A 17,603-nucleotide genomic window follows, 5' to 3' on the forward strand; every position below is an offset into this window, starting at 1 on the left:
ACATACTGAATTCATTAAAATCTCTCTCCTTGTCAGGAGAGTCCTGGCCGAACTATGTCCGGCAGGATTGGGATGCGGATGACGAAGAAATTCGCCGCCCACCCACCACCCACTTAGTAACCACTGTCGATGACTTAACCGATATGCTCGACTTCGACTCTGAATACATCGACGGTATGGACGACGATGCAGGAGACGAATAGGAACCACTGCCCACAGGGCACTCGACGCCCACTTCATCACACGACGTATACATGGTGGACACACCAAAGAAAAAGACGATGAGGAACGGAAGGACGCAATGAAGGGTTGTCCCCTCGAGAAGCAGTCAAAGCGGCGGCGTAAGCGCCTCTCCAAATCCCGCCTCGGCAGAAAAACGATCATATAGACCCGGCGTAAGAGAAGGGTGAACCATCGCCGGACCACGGCAACACGGAGAATCAAACCGAACAACCCGACTCTGTCAAAGATAATAGTCCGGATGACATCACACCGGACAGACACCCGGAGCAACAGAATGCCCATCAAAGGCTTGTTGCCACCGTGAGGAGTCTAAAAAAGCAGAAGCAAAGGCTCAAGGCTGCGCAAGACACACTCAGTATCAGATGGAGTAAAGTACTCAACACAGCACCGAAGTACGCCGGTAATCGCCCCACCAAGAGATACCCGAAGCGGAAGTTGCTACCAGAATTTGATGAGGAGGCCTTAGATCCCCCGCAACCAAAAATTAAAATGGCCATCTGGCTGGATAGACGACCTCACGGCCAACATAGAGCGGCAAACAACACCGCACATAAGCCAATACGCGATCCACACGAGGGCTCGCATCAAAAGGATGGCGCAACCAGATCCATCTATGGACCACACAAGCGCGCTCCAGCATACGATGCAACACAACAAACATCCGGACAACGCGGTACACCCAGATATAGTGTCGGTGTACAAAAAGAGGGGTACACTTTTTGTACCCCTATAACTGTGCACGGACAGTCTGAGCCACGGGCACCACCACACTGAGCAAGGCAAGAGAGGTGAGCCAAGGTAAGGCCGAAGCTCAGGAGAAGCAGAATGATGCCAAGACCAAGACCATAAAGAGCAAAGGGGATGAAGCAGACCCCCACCCCGGCAAGATCCTTGCCGGGAGGCGGTTTTAGCAAACCCGACAAGACCCTTGCCGTGGCAGCTCGCCCCACACCTATGGAATGAGTCACCTTGAGTCCACTGCCCCCATGGGGCAAGGATTTGGGAGACATCCCCGTGGTGGCATGCAGATCTTTGTGAAGACATTCAAGATCAAATACACCCTTTAGAAGATGATGATCCTTGGCGGGATCCCAGCCAAGGAGGACCACAAGGCCCCCGGCAAGAGCCTTGCCAGGGATGACAGCAGGCGCCATGGCAAGACCCTTGCCGGGGCCCCGGTAAGGCCCTTGCCAAGAACACCCGTAGGGCCACCATCAGGCCCATGCCAGTCAAACCTCCACCGCCGTTCGCATGCAGCTGCCGACCCAACCAGCTGGGCAGGCACCTGCGTGGCGGCATGCGGATCTTCATGGAGACCCACCACTGCGCCACCTCATCTGCCTGCCTGCCTACATGGCACCGCGGGCGCCGCTTGCCAGGGCACGTGTCGACACGAGAGGGAGCGGCGACGGACGAGACAGGTCTCTCCCCCGTCCCTGATAAAGCATGGACACCTAAGCAGGATGCATTAAATGCGCCTTGTCATGTAATGCGAGGGATAACCTCGCATCACTGTTCCCTTTCCACCTCCTGTGTGCCACTGTGGCCACCCCTTTTCCTATAAAAGGAGGCCCGAGGCGACCAAGAGAAGGATTCGGCTTTTGGGAGCTCCTCATGCCCCATAGCTAGCTCAAGAACACAGATATACAATCCACCAAAGCAAGAGTAAGGTTTTACGCATCCTCGCGGCCCGAACCTGGATAAACGAACCGTGTGCTATCTGTTTGATCCGCTCTTCTCACGACCCCGCGCCCCGCAACCGTAGTAGGGATTCTTATGATCCCATAGGTGTCGTTCCCACCGACATCTTTGGCGCGCCAGGTAGGGGGCGCATGTCAGGACCCCGATTCCAAGTCACATCGACCTAGCCGGTAACACCTCATATCACTTTGCGGCCTCACGCACGGTATCCCACGGGTGTCGCCTTACCATGGCTCACGTATATGATAGTGTCGCTAGCATCCATATGACAGAGAACCCGGGCCGACATGGCTAGTCGTGAACCCAAAGCGGCACAGACCTATGGAGACAGGCATACATGAATCACATCGAGCATGTCGGTCATCAGCGAGTGATTCCGGGCTGCAGCACTGGGCTAATAGGACTCCGGGGGACCCGGGCTGTAGCAGGCTAGGCAGGACTCCGGAAGTCACCGCGTGACATTTCCTCGAAGGGACAGACATAGGAACGAAGTGAAACACATGCCGGCCAGTCAAGTGTCCTGAACAGTAGTGCTGGGCTAGCAGGACTCCGGTGAACCGAGCTGTAGCGGACTACTATGGCTCGAGGAACACTAGACTACATTTCCCCATAAGAAAGGCTGCCAAGGATAAACAACTAGATTGTCGGATCCCACTCATACCAAGCATTTCAATCATACACACAATATGCCCGATATGAGTACATACAACATGGCATCACAACAAAACTCTACAACTCAAGTACTTTATTTAAAGGCTCTAGAGAGCCATACATAACATGTTCATATAGATAGGGGTCACATGACCCGACACTCAAGTCATACAATCATACAAGCACATGCGGAAGCAACTAGTCTGAGTACAGACTCTAGAAAGAAAGAAAGCCGCTCGAAGCCTGTCTATCTACATAGGGCCCTCCATGGCCAGGATCACCACCTGGGTGGCTAGTCACTCGTCGACGTCAAGGTCTATGTAGAACCCATCAGAGGGGGCGGTGTTGTCTGAAAACAGTAATTAAGCAAACATGAGTACAAAGGTACTCAGCAAGTCTTACATCAGATCCTACTATACATGCTTATTCTCAAGAAGGTTGTGGGGTTATTGCAGCAAGCCAGCTTTGACTCTTGGCTAAGCTATCCTACGGAACTTCACCAGTAAAATAGTTTTCGCACACGAGTCCACTACTCACCAACACAATACTCCACCGTGGATCCTCCCTCGTCATCCTACGAGAGGGCCATCCTCGGTACTCACACTTATCTTGAGTCTTTTAGTAGTATCCATTAACTTGTCTATGAACTGTATAGGCAACCAAGTAGTCCTTTACCGCGGACGCGGCTATTCGAATAGTTTTATACCCTGCAGGGGTGTACTTCATCATACACGCTTTCACCACTTACCACTGTTTACACGACATGTACTCGGCAACCTTCAAGTGGAAGCCCAGCGAGGGTGTCGGCCACGGCCTACCTAAACACTTAAGTCTCTAGTCCAGGTTTATCGCCTATCCAGGTTCCATCCGCAGGGAGTCCGGCCGAGGTTTCCACATACGGCCCCGAACGATGTGAACAGGGTTCTCGAGACACCAAACGGGTGACTCGGTACACCATGCCACGGTGTATCTACCGCAACATAGCCCACCCCTAGGGTCAGCGCTACACACGGCCACCAACACATAACCTACAAACACCAGAAACTATTTGCAACTCCTGGACAGAGTACTAGGGTGATTAAGAAGCCGAGAGGGTCAATTAAGGATCCCAATGCATGGTAGTAGTTGAATCTTAAATCACACATACAGATCACAGTTCTTAGGGACGATCTCAATGAAACAACCCACCATGTACTCCTACATCGCCTCTCATCGATACCTTTACCAAAACATGTTCAACACATCCCTCATATTACCGACATAAGCATTTCACTCTAGGCATAGCAGGCATAGCAAGGTAGGAATCACATACATGGCTCAATCAACTCCTACACATGCTAGTGGGTTTCATCTAGTTACTGTGGCAATGACAGGTCATGCAGAGGATAAGGGTTCAACTACCGTAGCACACAGCAGTTTGAATCGCGTTGTCTTAATGCAGTAAACAAGAGCAGAAGCGAGAACATGGGTTTGTATCGGAATTATCAATGGGTTGCTTGCCTGATGGAGTGGTAGTGGGATATTGCTCTTCAGTTGGATACTCATGAATATCCTCGGAGGTAGAACCTACCACAAAGAACACATCGGAACACAATAAACACATGATGATATGCAACAATATGATGCATGCTATGACATGGCAATATGAATGTGTCTTGGCCTAATGCAAGCTATAACAGAAAGGAATGTGCTTATTTGAATCAAAGATTCAATTATTAGCTTATTAAACATGGCTTTAATAGTGCATTTCCTTATTCTGCTTAAACAGCAAGGTAAACTTGTTTTGTCATGCATGGAACCATTATAGATGGATAGATTGAATTTTTCTGATCATTTTTCATATATAAATCTTTGCATTTGGAGCTATGGTTGATTTTCTATGATTTTTAGAAGTTTTGACTATTTTCTGGAATTTCCTGAATAAAAATAAATCCAGAAAATGCATTACTGCATCAGCATTGCGTCATGCTGACCTCAGCAGGTCAAAGGCGCCAGCCCAGGTCAAACCTGACTGGTGGGCCCCTTCTGTCAGCCTCTTAGCTAATTAACAGGATTAGATTAACACTAATTAGCTGTCAGTGGGGCCTGGGCCCACATGTCAGTGACTGATTTAATTAAAATTAGTTAAAACTAATCCTAGATTAGTTAGCAGGCCGCCCCCACCTATCGTAGACTCAGGGGGGTCTACCTGGGCCCACCCAAGAGTAAAACTGGGTCAAACTCACCGGCGACTCGACGCCGGCGAGGCCCGAGACGGTGATGCGGCTCGGGAAACGCCCACAGGGCATGGGCGAGGCCGTTCTTGGGCTCGTTGGAGAGCTATTGCAGTCGCGCATCTAGTGGTGGTGGAGGCCGGGCCTACGGTGGCCGGAGACGACGACGGCGAGCTCCAAGGCGGCGGCCGGAGTTTGGCCATGTGCGGGGTGTGGGCTGCGGCGTGCAAACGCGAAAACTAAGGCGCTAGCGAGGGACTATGCGATGCGGCAAGCATGTTGCGTAGCACGGGAGGACCAAATGGTCACCGGAGCGACGCCGGCGACAAGCTCGAGCGGAGACGAGCTTCGGCCATGGTGGAACTATGGCCTAGAGGGTGCAAATGCGTGGGAAAGAAGAGGAAAAAGGCGGCGGAGCTCACAGGGAGGTCGATGAGCGGCTCAGTGGGCTCGGGGGCGACCGGAGCGAGGCGAATTGATGAACGGCGTCCGGCAGGTACCGAGGTTGAAGACGGCCCGATGGCGGCGATGTAGGGCCTCCGGCGAAGCGTGGCTCGGTGGGGAGGGTGAGGGTGTCGCGGCGGAGCTTCTGGACATGTCAGAGAGGCGAGGGGGTGACGGAGGGCGCGACTACGGCGGTGAGACGGTGACAGGTGCGTCGGCCATGGTGTGGGAGAGGGTGAGGGAGACGAGGGGAGAGTGAGCGAGGATGAGAGGGGGACGTGGGGGTCGCGTGGCATCCCTGGACGTCTCCGGGACGTCGGCAGAAGCAGGTGGTGGCCGGCGTGTGGCCGCGGGCGCCGGCCACGCGCTCCGCGTCCTCCTAGCGGGAGGTGGACGACGACTGGCAAGCCAGTCGGCTGGGCCGAGCCAGGTGGCTGGGCTAGCACAGGTAAGGCCCAGGTGGGCTCCCTCTCTCTCTTTTTTGATTTGTTTCTGTTTTTCTATTTAACTGCAAATGTTGGGCTTTAATTAAAATACTAAAACGTTTCCAAAAATCCTGAAAATAATTGTGGGCTCTGTTTAGAATATTTCCAACAGCAAGCATTTATTTCCAGAATTATTTGAGCATTTAAATTATTTTATAGCATTTAAATGCCCAAATTCAAATACTTATGATTTAATTCAATGACCTTCTGTTGACCTAGAAAATTGTGCACCAATTTTGCCAGAGGTTCTAACCCAAGACAAAGAGGGTAAACTTTTTAGAAGGGCATTTCAGGTTCATTGAAAATAATTTTAGTAAACCCTAATTGTTTCCAGGGGGGTGTTGGGGGTTTTTGCCTTCCCCATTTCCAATTTAAGAGAAATTTAAACATGATGCACACTCTAATGCTTGAACTAGCTAGGGTGTGACAGCGCAGTTGTGAGAATCGGCTTTAGCATTTAGTTCGACGCTTCTCCATTGTCATGGCGCCCAAGAAGAAGACGACGGTGGCGGTTGGCCCGTCGGAAGCCGGACATCCCGTCCCGACGCGGGCGAGCAGCGGACCGGTCGCGGAAAGGACCCGGGGCGCTGTTCGCGAACACCAACACCGTCCCAGCAGCCGGAGTTTGGGAGGCGGCGATGTTCGTGCGCCTGGTAATGGGCCGCACGCCGCCAAATCCAAAGACGGAGCCAGGCCCTCCGCGGGTGGCGCGGGGCCTTCCAAGATCGCTACCACCCCGCCCGAAGGCGATGCGAGGGCCTCCAAGACTCCCACGCCGGCGCCGACGGCACGCTCCTCTCAAGCGGCGCGCGACGAACGGCGCAATCACACCGAAGACCCCGGGCGTCACCTTGGGAAGAGCCCCGAGCGCTACTCCCGGGAGGTAGAAGACCTGCCCACTCGCCGAGGCGCTAGTGAAGATGGCATGCGACCGCGGGGTCGTGATACAGCTCCTTCTGACATGGCCAGAAGTCAAAGTGCGTCGCGATCCGTGCAGGTTTTGCTGCCACCAACGCCAGCAGAAGCCCTGGCGCGCGCGCAGTTGCTCCTCGATTTTCCTCCCACTATGGGGAAACTCAACGAATGGAGAGCCACTATCCGAAGCCTTGTTGCGGCGGCCAACAAAGACGAACCGAGTCCGGTGGAGCCCTTGGGTCGACGCTCCGACGGAGTCCCATGCACCAGTGGCAGGAAAGTCGGCGGCGCCGCGACCATGGTGCACTCGCCTCCTCCTCGCCCGGTACCGCGGATGCCAGCCCGTCGCGACGTTGCGGGCGACGAAATCTCCATAGCGTCGTCCGACCCACGGACCCACTGTGACCAGCGCCAAGTCCTTCGGGAACAAGAAAATGAAGACGCTCGAACCAATATCGAGCGTCGGTGCGGAGCGCGCCATCAGTCAGACAGGTGAGCAGGGCCTGCTGTGAACCACCCGGCACCAGAGAGCCCTGGAGGCCTACCTTACGAGGTAGGCTGTCCTGCTTTTACCCATGAGCTGCGGCAGTTCCAGTGGCCCACTCACCGCACCTTCAAACCTGACGTGGGCGAAAAGTACAGCGGCAAGACCCACCCGTACGAGTTCCTCAGCATCTACACCATTGCGATGCAAGCTGCCGGAGCCCGCGATGATAAGGTGCTTGCGAAATACTTTCCATTGGCTCTTAAACCCAACACCATGTCATGGTTGATGCACTTGCCGGTAGACTCTATTTCCTCCTGGTCGGATTTGTGCCATGAGTTTGTGGGCGCCTTTACTGGAGGCCACCAAGCCCATGGCCAAGCGAGCGACCTGCACGTCATTCCCCAGAAGGGAGGCGAGAGTCTCTGCAAGTATATACAGAGGTTCAGCCGGATACAGTACAATATCCCTGATGTCCACCCTGCCGCCATCATCAGCGCGTTCCATCAGAACGTGCGTAACCGCAAGATGCACGAAGAGCTGGCAATGAACAAGGTGAAAGATGTAGCAGAACTCTATGTTCTTGCTGACAGATGTGCCCGGGCTGAAGAGGGAAGGAAGTACCCCGGCAAAGACGCCGGCGTGGAAACCGACTCCGCAGATGAAGATATTGCCGCCTCGGCAAAGAAGGGCCGGCGCCGCAACAGGAAGCGCAAAGGTAAAGCCGTGCTTGCCGTCGAGGGATCTGATGACACCGGCTCCACCAAGAAAACCAAGGCAGATGACCCCGGCAAGGAAATTGCCGGATATGTCGCCTGTCGGGCCTTGGCGGTTGCCGAGAAGCCAGGAAACTCCGACAAGCGATACTGCAAGATCCATCGCACCACAGGCCATGCTCTCCAAGACTGCCGACAGGTTGACCTCCTCGCTGAGAAGCAGAGGGCTGAATATGAGAGGCGGGACAAGGAGAAGGGCCTAGACAGTGCTAAGGGGTCCAGCAAGAAGCGTGACGACCAGGCGGGCCATCGTGGCAAGGATAAACAACAGGAGAGGCCCGCCTAGAGCCGTGACAAAAATCCAGAAGATGACGATCACGAAGAGGACGACGAATCCGGTGACCAAGAGTTTCAGAAAGCTACAGAGGACATGTGCATCGACGGCGGCATCTCGCTGCATACTTCTCACCGCCAGCTTCAACAGTGGGCGCGAGAGGTTACAGCGGCAGAGCCGTCGTTTGATGCCCAAAGGTCGCTGAAGTGGTCCAGCACACCTATCATTTTTGACACCGAGGATCACCCTGATCGCACTACTGCGGTCGGGTGCTTGCCATTGTTGGTTTCACCAACAATACGCAACCTCAAGGTTACAAAGATGCTAGTCGATGGCGGGGCCGGTCTGAACTTGATCTTGCCTGCCGTGATCGAGAAACTGCAGATTCCTGATGGAGACCTCGAAGAGATGGGCACGTTTCAGGGGGTCAACCCGGGAAGAAGCCAACCTAAGGGAAAGGTCACGCTGCCCATGAATTTTGGAAGCGATCTGAACTACAAGACGGAGAGGATCGTGTTTGATGTTGCCAAGATCCCCTTGCCCTACAACGGGATCCTTGGCCGCCCAGCGCTGGCCAAGTTCATGGTGGTGTCACACTACGCCTACAACAACCTGAAGATGCCAGGACCTGTGACGATCATCACCATCCCCTCTGATAAGAAAGATGCGCTGATTTGCGCTGACCAACTATACCAGCAAGCAGTTGCAGCAGCTGCCGCCGCTAGGGCACTTGCTCCTGCCGCTGGGACACCGGGAGGGAAGAAGAAGAAGACCGGTGAGACCTCGGACACCCACTCCGGCAAGCGCACCTCTCCGGAGTGTAGCGCTCCCGTCGAGGACGTGCCAGAGAGCTCCACCGGCAGAAACAAGAAGCCCAGGGCCATACCACCGGGAACCAAGAATGTTTCTGTCAATAAGGATGGCACGGGAGGGGCTTTCACCATAAGCTCCACCCTTGACGACAAATAGGAAGACGCGCTCGTCACCTTCCTGCGGGTGAATGTCGATGTGTTTGCATGGCAAGCTTCCGACATCCCCGGCGTTCCCAGGGAGGTGATTGAGCACCACCTTGCTATCTGTCCTCATGCGCGGCCCGTCAAGCAGAAGGTCAGAAAGCAAGCTTTGGAACGACAAGAGTTCATCACAGAAGAGATCCGGAAACTCGAAGCAGCGGGTTTGGTAAGAGGAGTACTCGATCCAACGTGGTTGGCCAATCCGGTCGTAGTGCGCAAGGCTAATGGGAAGTGGAGGCTGTGTATTGATTACACAGATATCAATAAGGCTTGTCCTAAGGACCCCTTCCCGTTGCCGCGCATCGACCAGATTGTTGACTCCACAGCTGGGTGTGATCTGTTGTCATTCCTCGATGCCTACTCCGGCTACCACCAGATCTTCATGACAAGAGAAGACGAAGAGAAAACAACATTCATCACCCCATGTGGTACGTATTGTTTCATGCGGATGCCTTTCGGGCTGAAGAGTGCTGGTTCGACGTTTGCAAGGGTGGTCCAGATTGGTTTTGAACCCCAGCTCCATAGAAATATGGAAGCTTATATGGATGACATAGTGGTCAAAACCAAGGACATGGCAACCCTCATACCGGATTTGCAAGAAACATTTGCAAACCTGCGCAAGATCAATCTCAAGCTGAACCCTGAGAAGTGCGTCTTTGGCGTCCCGTCCGGCAAGCTTCTCGGGTTCTTTGTATCACAGCGTGGGATAGAGGCCAATCTGGACAAGATCAAACCTATAGAGCATATTGAAGCACCCAAGCGAATCAAGGATGTGCGTCGGCTTGCTGGTTGCGTCGCCGCCATGGGCAGATTCATTTCCAAGTCTGCCAAGCGCGCCCTTCCCTTTTTCAAGATCCTGAAAAAGGCGGGCCTGATGGAGTGGACGCCAGAAGCCGAAGCACCATTGCAAGATTTGAAGAAGTACCTCTCCTCTGCGCCAATACTAGTTGCGCCTAGGCCACAGGAGCCGTTGCTGCTATACCTGGCGGCAACGAACCAGGTGGTCAGCGCCGCACTAGTGGCATAGAGAGAGGTTGATGACGAGGTAATGGCAGCGACAGAGCCCGACACCACCAATGCAGAGACGACACAACTAGTTGAAGTGCCGCCGAAGAAGAAAATGATGCAGCACCCGGTCTACTTTGTTAGTTCCCTCCTGCAGGGACCTAGATCGAGGTACTCCGGCGTGCAGAAACTGCTCTTCGGCCTTCTTATGGCCTCGAGGAAGCTGCGTCACTACTTCCAGGCACATGAGATCACTGTCGTCACTTGCCTCCCTCTAGAACGGATATTGCAGAATCCAGATGCAACGGGAAGAATTGTGGAATGGGCACTGGAGCTGTCTAGCTTTGGCCTCAAGTTTGAAAGTACTTTGACGATTCAGAGCCGAGTCCTGGCGGAGATCATTTCAGAATGGACCGCAACGCCTGACGAAGAAGCCCAAGAGACTGCTCTCCCCGGCAAGGAGGCAAGTTGCAGTTGGATCATGTACTTTGATGGAGCTTTCTCCTCACACGGCGCCGGGGCTGGCGTACTGCTTGTCGCGCCCACCGAAGAGCACCTCAAGTACGTGATCCAGATGCTCTTCCCCAGGGAGGTGTCAACAAACAACATGGCAGAGTACGAAGGGCTGCTTGCCGGTCTTAGGATCGCGGCGGACCTCGGAATCAAGAAGCTCATCGTCAGGGGCGACTCGCAGCTCGTCGTCAAGCAAGTCAACAAGGACTACCAGAGCCCGTTGATGAAGGCCTACGTTGATGAAGTGAGAAACCTGGAAGAGCGTTTCGACGGTATACAGGCTGAATACGTTCCCCGAGCGGAGAACGATATCGCCGATTACCTGTCAAAACGCGCTGCCCTCAAGCTACCTATGGAACCAGGTACCTTTGTGCTCCAGCTAACTCAGCCATCCGTTGATCCATCAACAGAGCAGAACAAGAGGAGGAAATCAGGACCCAGCAAGTACTTTCCCGCCGAGCTCCCCGGAGCCGCCGGCAAGGATGTTGCCGGGGACACTGAGCCCGCCACGGGACGGCTAGCTCCGGCGGAGCGTGAAGCTCTTGCCGTCGAGACAGCCGCTCCTATAGCGGAGGAAATGCCTTTAGTCCTCGCCGTCGAGCCCCAGGCTCCAGCGTGGGCATAGCATACCGCCGATTCCTCCAAACAGGGGAACTTCCTGAAGAGCAGGAAGAAGCGGAAAAAGTAGCCCGTCGCTCTACCATGTACCAGTTCGTCGATGACGTCCTGTACAGAAAGAGGCCGAACGGTGTGCAATTGAAGTGTATCCCTCGGGAGGAAGGACTGGAGCTGTTGGCGGAGATACACGGAGGCATATGTGGATCCCACATCGGGTCAAGGGCCCTTGCCGGCAAGGCATTTTGGCAAGGCTTCTTCTGGCCCACCGCCCTCCAGGATGCGACGACACTAGTCACCAGGTGTGAAGCGTGTCAGTTCCATTCAAAGAAGCTTCATCAGCCAGCTCAAGCCCTTCAAACCATTCGTCTCTCCTGGCCCTTCTCGGTCTGGGGGCTCGACATACTGGGCCCTTTCCCCCGCACTGTCGGGGGCTTTGAGTACTTGTACGTTGCGATCGACAAGTTCACAAAGTGGCCGGAGGTGGAGGCAGTGAGGAAGGTCATAGCTCAGTCAGCCGTCACGTTCTTCAAGGGACTAGTGTGCCGTTTTGGTGTGCCCAACAGGGTCATCACCGACAACGGCACACAGTTCACAAGCCGCACCTTCATGCAATATATCCAAGACCTCGGCAGCAAAGTCTATTTCGCTTCCGTTGCTCACCCACGAAGCAATGGTCAAGCTGAGAGGGCAAACGCTGAAGTACTACGAGGCTTAAGGACCAAGACCTTTGACAGGCTGCACAAGAGTGGAAGGCGCTGGATTGATGAGTTGCCGACGGTTCTTTGGTCGATCAGGACGACGCCAAATCGAGCCATCGGCCAGACACCCTTTGCCCTAGTATACGGGGCAGAAGCAGTTCTCCCCACTGACCTCATATACGGGTCACCTCGAGTGCTCGCTTATGATGAGCTTGAGCAAGAGCAACTGCGGCAAGATGACGCAATGCTCCTTGAGGAAGATCGTCTTCGGGCGGCTATGAGAGCAGCACGCTACCAGCAAGCCTTGCGCCGCTACCATAGCCGCAAGGTTCATGCCCGAAGCCTTGAGGAAGGCGACCTTGTCCTTCGACGCGTTCAATCGGCCAAGAATTCCAACAAGTTGATGCCAAAGTGGGAAGGCCCTTATCGGTTAATACGAGTCACCAGGCCCGGCGCAGTCCGCCTGGAGACCAAAGATGCCGTTCCGGTGAGTAACTCCTGGAACATTGAGCATCTTCGCAAGTTTTACCCGTAAGGCACGGCTTGCCGGGCCCCCCGGCAAGCCACCTTTTGTGCAAGCATTGTCGATGATGCATGTAACCATTTGTACAAAGCTAGGCGCAGACCCTGAGCATAAATAAATGAAGCGCTGGCTCCCTAAGTTATAGCATGCATGCTAGCTCGAGTCTCATCCTTAGTTAGGGTTGATAGTGCTTAGCGGCGACTAACCCCTAGCTTAGAGGTCGAGTGTGCGTTTCTTTGCCGTTCTTTCATCTTCTTTGGTTCATAGGACTCACAGATATCCTTGCCGGATCACTTGAGGACAAAAAAGAGAAGAGGGACAGACCAGCATCTAGACCCCGGCAAGCCAGTATTGCCGGGGGCTGCAAGAGCAAAGATTCACCCATGGCAACCAGAGTTGCCGGGGGCTACAGCTTCAGATAAGTTCTTCATCCCTTATCATGCATTCCCTTATGGACTGAGGTATGTGAAACCTCGTTTTTTCCTAAAGCTACCCTGCTCCCCTAACTCTAGGCCCTAGGGCTCATTCCTGGGGCCAGGTTTGGTCGTAGTCGCGGCAGCGAGAGGATGAAACAAGGAGCCTGAACCCACCTCATCCCTGCCTCCGCCAAAGGTGTGAGAAAGGTCGAGTGTAGTGGGGAGACGGCAAGGCCTGTTGCCGGGCAAGGAAATATTTATCTTAAAGATAACAAGGATTTACTCCTTGTCATGGGTTCTACCCACAAACAAATGACCCGGCAAGCATCCCTTTTTCATTAAAAACATTCCACTCAGGTACAGTCCATAGGGAATGAAAAACATGAATGATGGGATTACAAGTTTTAAATTCAACAAAGGCCCAAAGGCTTACAAACTAAAAAGAGATAAGGTGCATGTAATCCCTTTCTTGTCCCTCTCCTCAGGAGGCAGGTCAAGGAGGCGAAAGAGACAAAAGGAGCGCCTAGGCGAGCTACGGGTGGCAGAAGACACCAAGAGAACATCTTGGTGGCCGTCCAAAGGCTGGATGGTGATGGCGGCGCCGAAAGCAGAGCTCGAAGACGAGGCGGCAGGACGTCAGCACGCGTCGAAGGCGTCGGTGCCTGCATACTCCGACTTGACGGCCTTGCCGCCCGCCCTCTTCCTCTTCCGCAGCCTCCCAACGCCGGCCGCCCAAGGAGACGACCCCGAGAAGTTCAGGGAGCCGGCGACGCGGATGATGGGGTCGCCGGTGCCGCACGGAGCGGCACCCGACACCTAATCGGACCCGTCATCCTGCTGCCTACTACCCTCATCGTCGCTGCCGCTGTCCTCCTCGTCACTCCTACCCGAGGAGGAGTCTTCACTATCAGAAGAGCTCTCCACGCAGCACCTTGCATGGGTCCCAAAGCACCCGAAGACCTTGACGGAGAGAAGGCCACCCTCCATCAGCTTAAAAAGGAGAGTGAGCCCCTCCGTCAAGTGGTGGATATGGGCAAACGTCTTCCATCCCCGATGGAGATACATCACATGAGGGGCGGGGAAGTCGACGCGGGCCCGCAGGCCACTGATCCCGCAGCCCCTCATGTGCAGCCATAACGACTCTGGCGGATCCCGCTCCATCTCCCGCGCGAATGGAGTCGGGAGACGAAGGCGATGGCGAGGTGGCCGGCGCAGCCTGACGAAAAACTCGTAAGGGTCATCCCCAACGTGGCCCTCCATGGGGGGAGGAACTGCTGGCGGAGGCGAGGCCGGAGCGCCGCCCCGTCCTCCTCTTCCCCAAGCGCCTCGGCCTCGCCCACGGCCTTGCCCCCTCCCCCTTCCCCTCGCCGCTGGCTCTGCCACCGCGGGTGCAGGAGAAGGATGGACGCGTTGTCGAGCGGCGACCCTCGTCACCACCGTTGAAAGACCAGGATTCCCTCTCTCCATGGCGGATGTAAGAGGGGAGCAGAAGCTGAAGGAAGGAGGAGATGAAGGAATGCGGGACGCCATCCCCCCCTCCCACTCTTTATAAAGGAACGGGGTGGGGGCTCGGCCGCCCCGCTCAGCCAATCAAGACGCGGAAGGCGCAGGGAACTGGGACCGACCCGCCACCCCAGCCGGCGGCGGCCCGGTTTCCCGCCTCCACCGTTCGCCACCCCAAGCGCATGAGAGCCATGTGGCAGGCATGCAGGACCAAGGCGACGGGTGAGGCGACCTCTCCCCATCCCGTGATCGTAGGGAATGGATGCCTTGAAGACCACGCCTCGGCCCCGTTCAGTAAATGGGTCGCGCCTCCATGCCTCCCTCCGTTTATGGGGAGGGCGCGAACCGCCCCCTTTACTACGACGTGACGCATGCATGCAGAGCTCAGCCCCACGCATGCCGCCCACGTCACACGCGCCTCCCCACGTCGCACCACGCACGGGAAGCATGGGAAGCGCAACGCGCGAAGAGACTTACCGCGGTAAAAACCGCCCCGCCTGCCCACGCACCGTTTTTGGGCCTAGCCCAACGACGCGATTGCGCTTACGTGTGGCCCAGGCCCGGGGGCTCCTGTCGGTGTACAAAAAGAGGGGTACACTTTTTGTACCCCTATAACTGTGCACGGACAGTCTGAGCCACGGGCAGCACCACACTAAGCAAGGCAAGGGAGGTGAGCCAAGGTAAGGCCGAAGCTCAGGAGAAGCAGAACGACGCCAAGACCAAGACCACAAAGAGGAAAGGGGACGAAGCGGACCCCCCGGCAAGATCCTTGCCGGGAGGCGGTTTTAGCAAACCCAGCAAGACCCTTGCCATGGCAGCTCGCCCCACACCTACGGAGTGAGTCACCCTTGAGTCCTCTGCCCCCATGGGGCAAGGATTCGGGAGAAATCCCCGTGGTGGCATGCAGATCTTTGTGAAGACATTCAAGATCAGATACACCCTTTAGAAGATGATGATCCTTGGCGGGATCCCAGCCAAGGAGGACCACAAGGCCCCCGGCAAGAGCCTTGCCGGGGATGACAGCAGGCACCATGGCAAGACCCTTGTCGGGGCCCCGGCAAGGCCCATGCCAAGAACACCCGTAGGGCCACCATCAGGCCCACGCCAGTCAAACCTTCACCGCCGTTTGCATGCAGCTGCCGACCCAACCAGCTGGGCAGGCACCTGCGTGGCAGCATGCGGATCTTCGTGGAGACCCACCACTGCGCCACCTCAGCTGCCTGCCTGCCTACATGGCACCGCGGGCGCCGCTGGCCAGGGCGCGTGTCGACACGGGAGGGAGCGGCGACGGATGAGACAGGTCTCTCCCCCGTCCCCGATAAAGCAAGGACACCTAAGCAGGACGCATTAAATGCGCCTTGTCATGTAATGCGAGGGATAACCTCGCATCGCTGTTCCCTTTCCACCTCCTGTGTGCCATTGTGCCACCCCTTTTCCTATAAAAGGAGGCCCGAGGCGACCAGGAGAATGATTCGGCTTTTGGGAGCTCCTCATGCCCCATAGCTAGCTCAAGAACACAGATATACAATCCACCAAAGTAGGAGTAGGGTTTTACGCATCCTGGCGGCCCGAACCTGGGTAAACGAACCATGTGCTATCTGTTTGATCCGCTCTTCTCACGACCCCGCGCCCCGCAACCGTAGTAGGGATTCTTGTGATCCCATAGGTGTCGTTCCCACCGACATACAGGGGTGCCGCACACCCCCTATGTTTCACCGACGAGGTGCTGGACCATGAATTTCCAGAGGGATTCAAACCCATAAACATAGAGGCATACGACGGAACAACAGACCCTGGGGTCTGGATTGAGGACTATATCCTCCATATCCATATGGCTCGAGGAGATGATCTCCACACCATTAAGTATTTACCCCTCAAACTCAAAGGGCTAGCTCGGCACTGGCTTAAAAGCCTCCCCGAAAGCTCCATTGGAAGCTGGGAAGAGCTCGAAGACGCTTTTCGGGAAAATTTTCAACGGACTTATGTCCGACCTCCGGATGCGGACGATTTAAGTCATATAACTCAACAGCCCGGAGAATCATCCCGAAAGCTCTGGAACAGGTTTCTTACTAAAAGGAACCAAATAGTTGACTGTCCGAACGCTGAAGCCTTGGCAGCTTTTAAACACTGCGTCCGAGACGAATGGCTTGCCAGACACCTCGGCCAAGAAAAGCCGAGAACAATGGAAGCATTAACAAGCCTCATGACCCGCTTTTGCGCGGGCGAGGACAGCTGGCTAGCCCGATGCAGCACCAGGGACCCAAGTACATCTGAAGTTAGAGATGGAAACGGGAAATCACGACGCAGCAAAAATAATAAGTGCCGGAATAAAGAAGACAGCCCGAAGAGCACGGTGGTAAACGCCGGATTCAGAAGCTCTCGGCCAGGTCAGGAAAAGCCGCCCCCTAAAGGCGCCAGAGATGAACTGTCCAGCCTAAACAAAATTTTGGACCAAATATGTCAGATCCATAGCACCCCCGATAAACTTGCAAATCATACCCATAGAGAATGTTGGGTCTTCAACCAGTCTGGCAAGCTCAACGCCGAACATAAGGGGCAGGATACACCAAGCGAAGACGAGGATGAGCCTCGCAAGAAAAGCATTGGGGAACAGAAGAAATTTCCACCAGAAGTCAAAACAGTAAACGTGTTACACGTGATAAAGGGGAGAAACAAAGCGGCACTCCCAAATAAATATGCCCAAGGGCCTATCACCGCGGAGTTCTGCCACTGGCCGTCTCAACCGATCACCTTCGACCATCAGGATTACTCGGCAAGTATCCGGCGCGTAGGATGGGCTGCCTTGGTATTAGATCCAATAATTGACGGATACCGCTTCACACGAGTCCTGATGGACGGTGGCAGCAGTCTAAACCTGATATATCAGGATACAGTCCGCAAAATGGGGATAGACCCAACGAAAATTTGCCACATCAATACTACCTTTAAAGGAGTAACGCCAGGCCCAGGGGCTCATTGCACGGGATCCCTGCTACTAGGGGTTATATTCGGCTTCCCCGATAATTACCTAGTGAAAATTTAACCTTCCAGATTGCGCCATTCCAAATTGGCTATCAAGCACTACTTGGACGCGAAGCTTTCGCTTGCTTTAATGCAATACCGCATTA

This window comes from Triticum urartu, chromosome 7, assembly GCF_003073215.2.
Source record: "Triticum urartu cultivar G1812 chromosome 7, Tu2.1, whole genome shotgun sequence".
Lineage (NCBI taxonomy): Eukaryota > Viridiplantae > Streptophyta > Magnoliopsida > Poales > Poaceae > Triticum > Triticum urartu.